Below are 15,086 nucleotides of genomic sequence, written 5' to 3'. Positions count from 1 at the left end.
GCATAATGTACGCAGATGTCAATGATTAACTCAAGAAATTAATCATTATCATAACAAGTAAGGAAGGGCTAAGTTCGGGTGTCACCGAACATTTTATACTCTCGCATGATAAAGTGATAATCGAGATTTCATTATCCGTCATTTACATATTTTTTTTATTTTGGTTCCTAATGTACATATATACATACTCGTATTATACAGAGAAGGCATCAGATGGATTTCAAAATAACGTTATATTGGAAGAAGGCGTGGTTGTAAACCGATTTCACCCATATTTCGTACATGTCATCAGTGTGTTAAGAAAATATTATGTACCGAATTTCATTGAAATCCGTCGGATAGTTCTTGAGATATGGTTTTTGGTTCATAAGTGGGCGACGCCACGCCCATTTTTAATTTTTAAAAAAAAGTCTGGGTGCAGCTTCCTTCTGCCATTTTTTCCGTAAAATTTAGTGTTTCTGACGTTTTTTGTTAGTCGGTTAACGCACTTTTAGTGATTTTCAACATAACCTTTGTATGGGAGATGGGCGTGGTTATTATCCGATTTCTTCCATTTTTGAACTGTATATGGAAATGCCTGAAGGAAACGACTCTATAGAGTTTGGTTGACATACCTGTATTAGTTTCCGAGATATATACAAAAAACTTAGTAGGGGCGGGGCCTACGTCCAAATATGCCCCTTCCTAATGCGATCCTTTGTGCCAAATTTCACTTTAATATCTTTATTTATGGCTTAGTTATGACACTTTATAGGTTTTCGGTTTCCGCCATTTTGTGGGCGTGGCAGTGGGCCGATTTTGCCCATCTTCGAACTTAACCTTCTTATGGAGCCAAGAAATACGTGTACCAAGTTTCATCATGATATCTCAATTTTTACTCAAGTTACAGCTTGCACGGACGGACGGACGGACAGACAGACATCCGGATTTCAACTCTACTCGTCACCCTGATCATTTTGGTATATAGTATAACCTAATAAACAAAACTATAATACTCTCCTTAGCAACTTTGTTGCGAGAGTATAAAAATAATAAGCAGTAAAAGCAATTTAAGGAGCTGAAGATATGAGAGTTTCCCTAATAGACTATATCACAGATCACCCAAGTTTCGGAAAAATATCCTAAGTTGAACCAGCAATTTTATAGCTTCATCTTATGGTTGTTAAAAAAAATGAAAATTATATTTTGTACTGAACTTATCGATTTTAATAAAAAATATTATTTAAAAACTAGTAATAACTATTTTAGTCAAAGATTAATCAATATAAGTATATAAGTTTGTGTCAAAAAATACGAATATTTCTTATTGCTTGGTATACTTAAAAATAGGTTCATATATACCTCTACGAAAATCACTCCAAGTACTAGCTTTTACTATTGCCATTTGCCTATTATTATCAGAGAGAAAAATTCGGGAGATATTTATTTATTTATTTATTTATAAAACGTGAAACAATAATACAATTACTTTTCCACGAAAAAAGGAGCACTGGCTGCCAGGACCTTCGGCTCGCTGATGTAAATATAAAATGTATAGTTATTGCTTAATTAAGTCTTAGGTGTAAAAGTTAATAAAATGTTCTCTAGCTAATAGAAAAGTATTAAGAACAAAATAAATAATAAGTAATGGGAAGTTTATAAACATAATCATATTTGTGGTTTTAATCCTGTTTGTACTAAGAATGCTGATATTTTTGTTACGTTTTCGGAGGAACTCGTTTGTAACAGAGCAGACGGTATTTGGTCGTCGAAGATATTTTTTCTAATCGCTGCGAAATGTGTGCAGTCGTCGAGTAAATGATAGGCTGTTAAAGCTAACGACGGCTACCCACAATCGAATAAAGATTTACACTTAACCTAAAAAAACTCATACCGAAGCTGTTTCTTTGTTACAATAATATTCTTTACGAAACAGTGTTATCCAAGCTGCAACGGAAAAAGTCTTCAAGTCGTAAGTCGTCAATATTTCTCTGCATCGAATACGCCAGAGAGCTTGATATCACATTCCCTTCTCTCCGTCAAAAAGTATCTTCTCCGCCTTGGATGATAAACAAATCATGTTTCATGCTAAACTTGGAGAAATACGGAAAAAGTAGTACCTCCCCCACAGTATTTCAACGCCTTTTCGCGGAATATGCAACTCCACTGCTCCCAGACTGGAAATTCGTTTTCACAGATGGTTCAAAAACCGACATTAGCACAACATTCGCCGTCGTTAATCGAGAATAACAATCGCTTGAAACTAATGTGGGTTCCAGGACACGCAGGCATAAAAGGAAACAATCTGGCAGACGAACGGGCTAAACTCGCAGCAAAAGAACCACTAATAACTTTTGACTATATTATGAAAAAATACTTGTATACATAAGTGTATATCGCAGCTCCAATATAGCTCACATATGGAGACTTGGAGATCTATCCAGCACCAATATACTACGAATAACCCGAACATGATAAAACCAAGCTATCCCTCCAGCTGCCGGTGCAACTACATCAAAGCATTTATCCGATTACGCCTAGGACACACAATTGCCACACATGCGCACCTCCTAAATCGTTCTAGTCCACCAGTTTCGGGAGATATAAATTCAACGGCTTGAAAAAATATCCGATTTCATAGATTTTATCGGTAATTGCATTCTCTAAAAAACGGTATCGGTGCCTAAGAACCTATCAGAGTATAAAGGGAAAAATAAATTATTTTTACCCACCCTAATATATAATAAACTATATAAATATTATAAAAAAAAGAATAAAAAAATTAATCTGTAAGGTAACGGGTGATTCAAGTAGAAGTACTTTTTTCAATACTATTTTTTGACAGATCACGTGTGAGTTGTGTCAAGCTGTAATACTATTTTTATTAGCATTTCATTATGGAAATGGCATTTGCAAATAGTTCATCTTCATTACCAAAACTCACATTCTGTAAAGAGTGCATTTCGCACGATTCGCTCAACTTATGTTCAACATAATCGATCCGTACTATTCGCTACACCACCACCTAGAGGTCTGAATATCTATCGACAGTGAATACCATCGGTTAACTTTCAACTTTGCCTTGAATTGCCAATGAATATAAACATACATACATAATGATGCCTATTAGGCATTGCTATCAACATGTTGGTTATTGGCTGCACTGTTTTGACATTTGTTTGAACAATGGCATCTCTGATCGTAGATCAAAAACAAAAGAATATAAATTAGAAACTAACGAAAACAATCGATGGCTCTGCGATAGCATAGATAGTATCGATAGTGTCATCGATAGTTTCAGACCTCTACCATCACCCATCTTGAGACCCAGCATTCATTATTGGATAATCTTCAACCAAATAGACCACGTCCAGCACGCAATAAAAAAATATGGCAGCCGTAGCTGAGAGTGAACACGAAGACCGTGGAGAGTCGATTTGATGCCATTTGCAGCAACTCGGACTGACGTATGAACCGACTTGGCGCAATTTCCGTCAGATCTCAGATCAAAAGCTTACAAAATACAATTTGGGCAAGAACTAAAGCCGCACGTCCGGACCCAGCGGCATCGCTTCGCTCTATGGGCTCTTGAAAAGTTCCAAGAAAATCCGACGTTTTCGACCAAATTTTTTTAAACAAGCAAAATTGCTGAATTTTCGACGAAGAACAACGAGAAGGGATTCAAGAGCTGCCACGTTATCCAGAAAAAGCAGCGGTTTTGTATGATTTGTGTGCCGTTGCAATCATCGGTCCATATGTCTTCAAAAATGATGCCGGTGAGAACGTAACATAACCATTTAATTTGAAGTTTCTGTGATTTTCCTGAAAAATAATAGGGAACCTCGAAATGAATCACCCTTTATATATGATTCTTAAAAAAAAACTGTGTGTAGAAGCAATAGTGATTATTTACCCGTTGAATTTTTTTGTTGGGGGGCTGTTTTCGATCTTGCGAGGGTATATATGTAAGTAGCGTGATCATTATTGGTGCGTGCCGCAAACTTGTTGGTAAGACAACTTGCAAACGCCATCTTGCGCTATCCAATGGGTGGAGCTGCAAGAATGACGTCATCTCTCTCTCTCTCTTTCTCACTTGGTTTGGGTATGCGTGAGGGCAGCTGTGATAGACTTTGCAACTTTGCATGACTAATTTGTTGTTATTTTTTGTGTAACTATCTGCGTTGGACATTTGAGCTCATAGCTAGTTAATTCACATTCTCTTTTATGAGAATTGGCGGTAATTATACATACATATATATATATTTTTGAGTTTGCTAAATATGTCATGAGAGAAAAATATTCGGAAAATTCAAATTTTTTTATTTATTGCATGTGAGAATTTATAAGGGGATTTATAATTAATGTTAATCAGAAAAATTTGGTGTCTGTACAATATATGTATGTATTAGGGTTTTTTTTTTTAACTATTAATTTTTTTCAGAACCATAACAAAATTTCCTTTGAAATACCCTAAAAAAAATTCCCTGAAAATTTTAGCTCAATATTAACATTAAGAACTGGACCAAGGCCTGTAAAAATTTTCCATAGAAAATACACTACAACCGTGAGTTTTTACCTTTAAATTCCTACAGATCAGAGGTATTTTATAGCATCGCTTTGAATTTAGATGCAAATTTCTCAGAATTGTTCACTCTACAAAAGTGCCCGGTGCCAAAAAGTCGTAACTCACACCGGCGAGGTAGTACGGGGCTCTAAACCCGATTTTTCCAAGAATTTCGCATTTTTTTGTATATATCTCGTAAATGACAGGAGCTATAGAAAAAATTTACATGACAAATTTGTATGAAATTTTATTTGCTATAAAAAAAGTCCGAGGTCAAAATCCCTACCATTAATACTTCTAAAGATATTCAACTTTTTAAGTAAGGCTATATGCAATTTTCATACATTTTCTAATACATACCATCTATAAAAACATTTCGGTGTTCAATTCTTCCTCACGCTTAAGCGCTTTTTTTAATTTACAAGCTGTTTCTGTAGAAAATAATAATGACAACGAGTTGTCTGCATTCATGCAACCGCCACTAGTAGTTACCATCGAGGAGGAACCAGATATATCGATATGATTCTTTAAAGTATTACAATGTATATATAACCTTTATTCACCTTAACTTAACATTCACCATCAAATGGTTTTGAATCATTAAAAAAGGTTGACTGCTAAAAGAAGCTCGATGTTTAGGTATCACATGAATTGTCTGTGAAAATATTAATGGACCGAAAAATTTTAATGAAACGAAACGAAATCGAACCCTTTCTGAAGCGAATGGTAACAGGAGAAGAATAGTGGAATATATATGACAATAATGTTTGAAGAAATCATAGTCCAAGCAAGGTGAAACTGAGCAAATGCTCACAAAGCCAGGAAAGATGCCCCGAACGGTTAAGCTAAGTGTTTGGTGGGATTGGTAAGGAATCATCCGCTATGAGCTGTTCCAGCCTGGTCGAACGATTGATTCTACATTTTACTGTCAAAAACTGGGAGAGCTTGGCTGGGATGTTTTGATGCATCCAGCATATAGTCCTGACCTTGCACCATCGGACTACCTATTGCTTCGGTCAATGCAGAACTCCATTAATGGAGTAAAGTTGGCTTCAAGAGAAGCCTGTGACAATTACTTTACGCAGATTTTCGCCGAGAAATTAGAAAAATTTTACACTGATGGAAAAATGTCTAGCGGAAAAATGGCAAAACGTGGTCATATATTGTACATATATTTGGTTCATTAAAAATTGTTATATATATAAAAAATAAGTTGAAGTTTGATTAGAAAAGACATTTTCGACTAACCAATATTTCTTGAAACGTGTTACTAAATGACGAGTACTTCTACAAATAGATAAATAGATAATCATCCAAAACACACAAACAATTATTGCAAATAGTGGTATCGAGTTAGTAGAAGATGTTTATCCAATCTCTCAACCTTAAGTCTTTGCCCTTATTCTCTGTTTTCTGTTTCTTTTTATACCCTGAACAGGGTATATTAAGTTTGTCACGATGTTTGTAACACCCAGAAGGAAGCGTCGGAGACCCTATAAAGTATATATATAAATGATCAGTATTTTGAGCTGAGTCGATTTAGCCACGTCCGTCTGTCTGTCCCTCTGTCTGTATATATACGAACCAGTCCCTCAGTTTTTAAGATATCGTCTAGAAATTTTGCCAATGTCATTTTGTCTTTAAGAAGCTGCTCATTTGTCGGAACTGCATATATCGGACAACTATAACATATAGCTGCCATACAAACTGAACGATCGGAAAAAAGTTCTTGTATAGAAAACTCTTGCTTTTGACAAGATATATTCACGAAATTTGGTATAGATTATTTTCTAAGGCAATAATGTAATCTCCGAAAAAATTGTTCAGATCGGATTACTATAGCATACAGCTTCCATACAAACTGAACACATAGTTACTAAAAAAATGCACCTGTGAAGGTTATATTAGCTTCGGTGCAGCCGAAGTTAACGTGTTTTCTTGTTTGTTTTTGTTTTTGTATTTTGTTGAAGGCAACTGTATATGAAACAACAATTGCTGATGAAATATTTATGACCTACCCTAACAACTTTTGATGACTAAACTTATATATGTCCGAAGTATAAATAATTCATTGTGCATTTCAATTAAACGAAAAGTCACTTATTAATTATTTTCTAGTTTCTTATATTATATATATGTATATGTAATATGAATATGTACATATGTATATGCCGCAGTGTTCTCAAACTGGCATGCATTATTTATTATTCATTCTCGGAATTAAAGTATATGGAATTTCTATCAAAATTCCAGTATTTTGCTTTATTATAAAGTACGGAGAAAAAAATAGATATGTAAAATAAACCCCACCCGATGGATTCGATAAATTACAAGTATCATATAATTGCAGCGAATGCTATAAATAACACTGTGGACTAGACATTACAGTATAGTCAAACACGTATAGCGAAGCAAAACCGAACAATAAATAACCGGAATCTCTAGAGTACAACTAATTTAAAAAAGTTTACGAGAAATATTTAAAAATTTGTCCAAAACTACAATTTGAAAATTTGAAAGTAAAAGAGCCGCAGCATGGATTGAAACGCTTGTAGCTCGAAGCAGCCTCCTGAACATTATAAGCCTTATGGAAGAGCACGTACGGATATAAACAACAAAAATACTTTCAAAGAAGATAAAAAATTATGTAATTTGGTGAAGCAGCATCCGCAGCTGTACGACAAAAGACACACGGGTTACGGTCTGAAAAAGACTACAGATGAGGCATGGCACACGATTGCGGTCTCGTTGGAGAAGTCCGGTGAGTTTGACACAATTCAATCGTGCGCTATGCCTCATCTGTTGCCTTTTTTGTAAAAAATAACCATGACATATTCAGAATGTTGACTTTTCAAACTCTAAAATATTCTGTAACAAAGTTTGATTATCTATTAGACGATTAAAAGTGGTGAATTGAAATTTGGAATTTTATCAATAAAAATAAAAAAGTGAGGGTAATAATAATTTTTTGATACAATGCATACATTGTATGAAATTGTGAGCTGATGCGTACATACGGCATTTATACCTAATGGAATCTGCAGGTAAGTAGTTATATAAATGCAAAAGCACGTACGATAACGATTTCGATTTTTACATCATTACATGTATTTACATGCAATCCCATATTTTATTATGATTTAATAATTAGTACAGCCAATTAAAAGAGCTGAAGGTATTAGAGTTTCCCTAATGGACTCTATAGATCTGGGCTTCGAAGCTTCGAAGAAATATCGTACGATGAAGCAGCAATTTTATAGCTTCGTTATTATATTCTTTATTTATATACATACATACATACATACATACATACATATATAATAATGAAACCCGTTTTCCGTTGTCACGGCATCACGCGTGAATGGCTGAACCGATTTCATTAATTCTTTTTTTTGTTGTATTTGTATATATGTATGTACATATGTAAGTAAAAATGAATATTTATTTGTTAGTAACGCTAAGGCTCGGGAACGGCGAAACCAATCTTCATGAAATTTTCAGAATTTGTTGGCTGTGGATCTGGAAAGGTTCAGAAATAAAAAAAAAACTTTTCATAAGAAAATGTCGAAAAATTGGAAATTTCCAAAAATTGACTTTTTTCATACAATTCTTTTTTCTTTTGTTTTTCAATATTTTGATTTGTAAATTATTTGAATCGTTCAATTTCTGTCGCTTGCTCTTTTATTCCGGCTATTTAAAAAAAAATGTTTGAAAATTATTCAGTGAAAACTTTATGTTTGTTTTAAACGAAGTGATCAATTACATATTGAAATTTGTTACGAAGCCACGAAGAGGTCTCGCTAATATCGGTCGGTGTTCTTTTTTCCATCAACGCCAAGGCACATGAACGAGTACTCCCAGGATGCGATGACATACGTGTGGATTTATGGATCGGGGTCAATCAGCAAGCGATCGTCACGTTGTCACAGCACGACTTTTCAAACAACAGTTACGATGTTCTTCTTTGGATGGTGGATGGTGGTTACACCACATCAAATTGATGCAAACCAATATAGTTCATGGACCTTGCGGACACCACAATCCCACTTCGGTTTGTATGTCTAACAATAAATGCACGAAACACTATCCACTTGCTTTTCTTTCGGAATCGAAAACTGGAAATGATGGATATCTACTCTATCGTCGTAGCTCATCAGACAAACATACAACTTAGAGCAGTGAGTATCGAAGTTGACAACACATGGATCGTACTATATTCTCCACTGTTGTCTAATTCACACTCAAAACTCATATCAATGTTTAGTATTGCATTTCGGTGTAATCTATAAAATACGTTTGTAAGTATGTCACCAAAGGAACCAATATGGCGGTTATAGGTATTGAACGATACGGTCGATACGTGAACTGCAATGAAGCGCTTTGTAGGGTATTTACTTTTGCAATTCATGAACGTTTTTCCACTGTCGTGCGTCTCGCAGTTCATTTGGAGAATGGCGAAAGAGTGTTTTTCAACCCAGAGAATACAGTACAGCCAGGATAAACACTTCCAACAACATTGACATTGACATTGACGAGTTTTTTCTCAACTTGAGTCAGTGATTCGTTTGCGAGAGCATTGCTCTATTCGGAAATGCCTTGATATTATACATGGAATGCATCGTCGCAGAAATAGTTACGCAGAAAGCAAGGCCAACCAGTAGATTGACATCCAGGTGTGTTCTCAACTAATTCCTTAGGACGAATTTACATAATCCAGCCGAAAAACGACGATTGCTAATACCTTCGGTTGCCATTGATAAATGTACATGGTTCAATTTCATTTGAGTCAATGCGCACCATGAATGGTAGAGTGTGTGTAACTTTTTGAGAAGCATGCAAGAAATTACAATTGCTGGAACATGATAATAAATGTAATCAAACTATGGACGATTCGATAGCTACTTCGCATACCACTGAAGTTCACACACATTTCGCGATGATCAGCCTTCAAATCCGCGTCAATTTTGGAATACGAACAAAATTACATTACCAAAGACATTTTACATCGTATTCGATAAGAATTAGAAATTGGCACATTTCGGTTCCAGTGGTTTGATATCAATTCCACCTGCCTTTTGTCAATTCACTTCAACGAAATATGAACTCATCACGAATGTTTATGCCAAATTTGCCAAATTATCGCAACTACGATTGCATGAGTGCGTACCAGTTATACGTGGCGTGTTCCCGAGTTGGAAAAACATCTTCTCTGTACATTTACGCTCCGGAATAGAAACCAAAAAATGTTGTTTATCAAACTGCGTTACATTGAAAAAAATTTAGAAAAATCGGAAATAAATGATTTTTAACACAACGTAAATTCAACTTTCTTTTCATTTCAAAACACATAATTTAATATACATATATATTGGAAATGACATCTAATTCATAATAGTAAATTCTACGAGCCAGTGGCGTAGTTAGCGGAGGGCGACGGCCCCGCCCCGGGCGCAACGTCTTGGGGGCGGCAAAATGATCTTCGCTGTTTTTTTAATATTCAGAAAAATACTTCAACAAATTTTTTTTACAAAATTTATTATAAAAGATAAAGAGTTGTACACTCACAATGTAATAATCTGAATTACAATGAAAAATATTAATTTTTACTCGAATACTCTTCAGTCTTTGAATTTGTCTTAAATCTTTTGGCTTATATCTTTCTTAAAAATAGTGATAGAACTTAAATATGCACTTTTCTAGCTTTGATCGCAAGAGTATCTTTATTTTTACTCTGTCGTCGCGACGTTTCACTCTCACAGTTACCCTATGCTTTGAATGTAACAAATACTTTTATTTTTCCAAATTTTCAAAAATGGTATTTAAAAACTCCAATTCGGGCAAACATGCCTGTATAGAGCGAAAATGTTTTTTTTCTGTGGCTTTTAAAAAGATGTCTTGTAAATTTACTATCAATTTCCTCAAAAACCGTATTGCGAGAATTTTGGAAATTCATAATTTGCGTGGCTTCTAGTTCCTAAATTTTATATACTTAATATCGAAGACATTTTGTAAAAATTCACTTTTGTTCGAACCACCTCATGAAACTTGTGGGTAGGTAGATAAAGGGGGGCGGCAGAACATCCTTTTCCCCGGGCGCCCGATTTTGAGGCTACGCCACTGCTACGAGCCAGACACTGCCAAGCATAGGTGATTCAAATAATATAATCTTGCGTTAGCATAATAGCTCAGTTTTAAATGCCAGCGGAGTAGTGCACACCTATAACAATTCGAAGACTTGGGACAATAGATTTGCAAAAAGTTTATTAACCACGCTTAATTAGTGTCAGAGCCAGTTGAAATTCAAAAAAATAAGTCAAAATAGCGGCCAACGCAACCATAATCGCGAAGAAAATAAAAAACTCGTTAACTTAGTAGAGCAGCATCCACAGCTGTACGACAGGGATCACGACCGTTATGGTAAAACAGATGCTATAGAAATAGCTTGGAAAAAATAGGCCGAATTTGGGGGAAGCCAGGTGAGTTTAGTAGCTTTGGTGATGTCATAAAACCGTGAGTGAATTTTTAATACAAACTGGTGGCGTGATTTCAGCAAACGTGCCACAAGCCAACTGAAAATGTTATAAATGCGTTGAATAAGGGTAGCACAGTTATAATATATACATATTTATGCATGCATAATATATACGTATGCATATTCACATATACTTCTGTATGCATCTTAACTTACAATAGAAGTTCACTATTTAAAATATTTTTAAGACAATAGAAAAAATTTGGAAATAAATTAAATATTTTTGGAAAATTCTTGATGTACAAAGAATTAATACTTTCTAAAATTATAAACATTTTCGCTTCTTTGTTTCAGTGCCTGAATGCAAGGGACGCTGGTGAAATCTACGCGCCGCCTACGCACACTTCATTGACGACTACAAAACAAAGCGTGGGCCGAACCGTGGTAGGCCGTACTATTTAGCAGAGGAAATGGAGTTTTTAAAACCCCACCTACCAAAAGAAGTGGCTGCAATTGATACAGCAAGAGACGAAACTATACTAACTGGATACGCATCTGAAGCAGCGCAAAATAATAGCCGAAATAATGGGATTAATATCTCAGAAGCTGGCGCTAATAAAAACGACGTTCATGATATGAATAATACACACACTAATGAAACTTTTTCGCTGGTGACGCTTCTTATTGACAAAATGGACGAACAGAGTTTGCAAGATTTGCAGCAAATCATTGAACAGAAACTGAAATAAACTGTTGCTATAAAAAATGATAATGACAACGAGTTGTTTGCACCTATGCAACAGCTACCAATGCAAGCCATCATTCAAGGTATCTGGTCCCTACGATATGACTTTTTAAAGTATTACATAAATATATATAACCTTTATTCACCTTGGGATCCGTACTAACAACTGCAGTAATTTAACACTGAAACTGTATTCACAATTAACACCAACAATAAACGTACAAAGGTAAGTGTTGCCCATTATTTACTTAATGCCTTAAAATCTTACAAAATAAAATTTTATTATTTTAGGTCGCCAAATATATCATAAAGTGCGTCAGTGCGTATACATAACCTCAGCGGAGAAACTCACCAGCGTTGGCCAGCTTTATATCGAATGCAATTTAGTTGGGAATTTCGACGTACTTTAAGCATTAGAAGTTAACATCAGGCAACAACAAAAACAAAAAACGCATTTGTGAAATTCTGCTTCTCACTTATATGTAAATAAATTTCTTTCATAAAATATTTGCATTACTAGTTTGCCTTTAATTTCATGAAGGTATAGACCTGAAAAAGATATATTAATACCCAGAAGGGAAAGTCAGAGGCTCTATAATGTACAACGTCTGGAATGCTTTACGAGAGTACCTGCCAGCGACGGCCTAACCTCACCGTGCTTTCTAGAAGGACATTGCTCAGTACACTGCGTTGATCAGCGCCCCAAAGTATAAATGCTCCACGTGGTACCAGGTTAAAGTCTCTGGTAAGAGCTTGCAGCTTTTGCTATTACCAGTTGAGCCCACAAAACTCAATGACAGCAGGGATATATAAATTTACAGTGTGACGAGCTACATACGTCCATTTAGTGATATCCTTCTGCCCGTCCATCTGTATACATATGTATATCGGAGCTAGTCCCTCCATTTTAGAAGCCACTTATTTGTCGACTAATCCAATATCGGACCACTATAGCATATACATAGGCGGCATACACACCGAACGATCTTAACCATGTGCTTGTGTGGAGCACTTTTTCATTTGACGAAACATTTTCAGGAAATTCTGCAATTCTCTGAACTTGTCCGGATCAATATAGTATATAGCCATACAACTAAGCGATCAGAAATAAGATATCTTCTTGAAACTTACATGTATGAAAAGTGTTCAAGCTTCGGTCCAACTAAAGCTAAAGTTTCTTTGTTTTATAGTTTATTATAATATTTTGGTCCCTATATCCTTTTTTAATTATTTTTTATATTTCAATTTTCTTTATTTGTTTTGTTTTTTTGTGTTTTTGTTTTCGACTTTACTTTTCAAATTACCTACTTACTCCGAAGTAGCTTCTTTTGGCAGGAGATATTCTGCTTTAGATTTCGAGGCTGACATTGTTCACAGTGATATGAGAGCCAAGTCGCGAGTACGACAACTGTTTGTTTGATGACTGGCTTTGCTTCCTTATCCATTCTGGAAAAGACAAAACTAACGACGTGAATGTTGAGGCTAATGATATCAATATCATAGTCATACGCCAGCAGTTGTACGCTCTTATAGACGATTAGACCTGCTCAATTAAGTTCTGTATCTTGAATTATTTTCTACAGCGGTAGATTGTCTGAAACCTCGTTTGGTATCGAACGGCACGGTCCTATCGATTTTGACAGAGCTTTTGGCATTGCTCAACGTCAGGTAACACAGCCGTAACGAAGTGATGGCGGTTCCCAAACCTAGTGCACAAGTCTATTGAGGAGATGTTTCGCCTTCTCACTTTAGCTCGCCTTCAAAATGATGTTTTTTGGCTGCCCAGAGGAAGCTTGGTCTAGGCCCATAAGTCGTGAGCTGCTTAAGCTATAGGTAAAATAATCGTTTCTGGCCACTCCCAAGTTAATGGCATTTTCCTCATATTCGTATATCTCCTGCGCTGCCAATCACATTGTGTGTTGGAAAGATGAGATTTTAAGGTACAATTAACCAAAAAAAATTGTTTGACTTGTGTACTAAAAGAAGCTCGATGTATGGGTACCACATGAATTGTCAGAGAAAATTCTAATGGACCGAATTAACATCTGCGATTCTTTGTTTAAATGAAATGAAATCGAACCATTTCTGAAGCGAACGGTAACACGAGACGAAGAGTGGATTATATATGACAATAACATGCGTAAGAAATCCTGGTCCAAACGTGATGAAACAGGTGATTGGTCGCAAAGCTAGGAATGATGCCCCGAACAGTTATGCTGAGTGTTTTGTGGGATTGGAAAGGAATCATCCACTATGAGCTCAGGACCGCACACATCTTTGATAACTCGGCAAAAATTGGGAGGGCTTAGCTGGGAAGTTTTGATGCATCCAGCAAATAGCCCTGACCTTGCACCATCGGACTACCATTTGTTTCGGTCAATGCAGAACTCCATCAATGGAGTAAAATTGGCTTCAAGAGAAGCCTGTGACAATTACTTTACGCAGATTTTCGCCGAGAAATTAGAAAAATTTTACACTGATGGAAAAATGTCTAGCGGAAAAATGGCAAAACGTGGTCATATATTGTACAATGTACATATATTTGGTTCATTAAAAATTGTTATATATATAAAAAATAAGTTGAAATTTGATTAGAAATACGAAAAGACATTTTCGACTAACCAATATTTCTTGAAACGTGTTACTAAACGACGAGTACTTTTACAAATAGATAAATAGATAATCATCCAAAATACACAAACAATTATTCCAAATAGTGGTATCGAGTTAGTATAAGATGTTTATCCAATCTCTCAACCTCAAGTCCATAGAATATCAGAGTTTCGAACAGCACATATTGCTTCTAGGCTTTTAAGCTCGTTGCCCTTATTCTCTGTTTTCTTTTTCTTTTTATACCGTGAACAGGATATATTAAGTTTATCACAATGTTTGTAATACCCAGAAGGAGGGTTAGGAGACCCTATAAAGTATATATGTAAATGATCAGTATGTTGAGCTGAGTCGATTTAGCCACGTCCGTCTGTCTGTCCGCCTGTCTGTATATATACGAACTAGTACCTCAGTTTTTAAGATATCGTCTAGACATTTTGCCAATGTCATTTTGCCTTTAAGAAGCTGCTCATTTGTCGGAACTGCCGATGTCGGACAACTATAACATATAGCTGCCATACAAACTGAACGATCGGAATCAAGTTCTTGTATTGCAAACTTTAATATTTCCCAATGTATTTTCACAAAAGTTGGCACAGATTATTTTTTAAAGTAGCTATGCAATCTCCGAAGAAATTGTTAAGATCGGTTAACTATAGCATATAGCTTTCTTACAAATTGAACACATAGTTACTAAAAAAATGCACCTGTGAAGA

The 15,086-nt window shown here is 35.6% G+C and overlaps 1 pseudogene; it reads left to right on the top strand.

The window, feature by feature from the left end:
• The first annotated feature begins 7,087 nt into the window (after positions 1-7,087).
• On the top strand, positions 7,088-12,241 carry LOC125778903 (uncharacterized; annotated as a pseudogene).
• Positions 12,242-15,086: the final 2,845 nt, after the last annotated feature.

Source organism: Bactrocera dorsalis, chromosome 5 (genome assembly GCF_023373825.1).
Source record: "Bactrocera dorsalis isolate Fly_Bdor chromosome 5, ASM2337382v1, whole genome shotgun sequence".
In the NCBI taxonomy this organism is placed as follows: Eukaryota; Metazoa; Arthropoda; class Insecta; order Diptera; family Tephritidae; genus Bactrocera; species Bactrocera dorsalis.
Note: the sequence above shows the minus strand (reverse complement) of the source record. Positions and strands in the feature narration are given on the sequence as shown.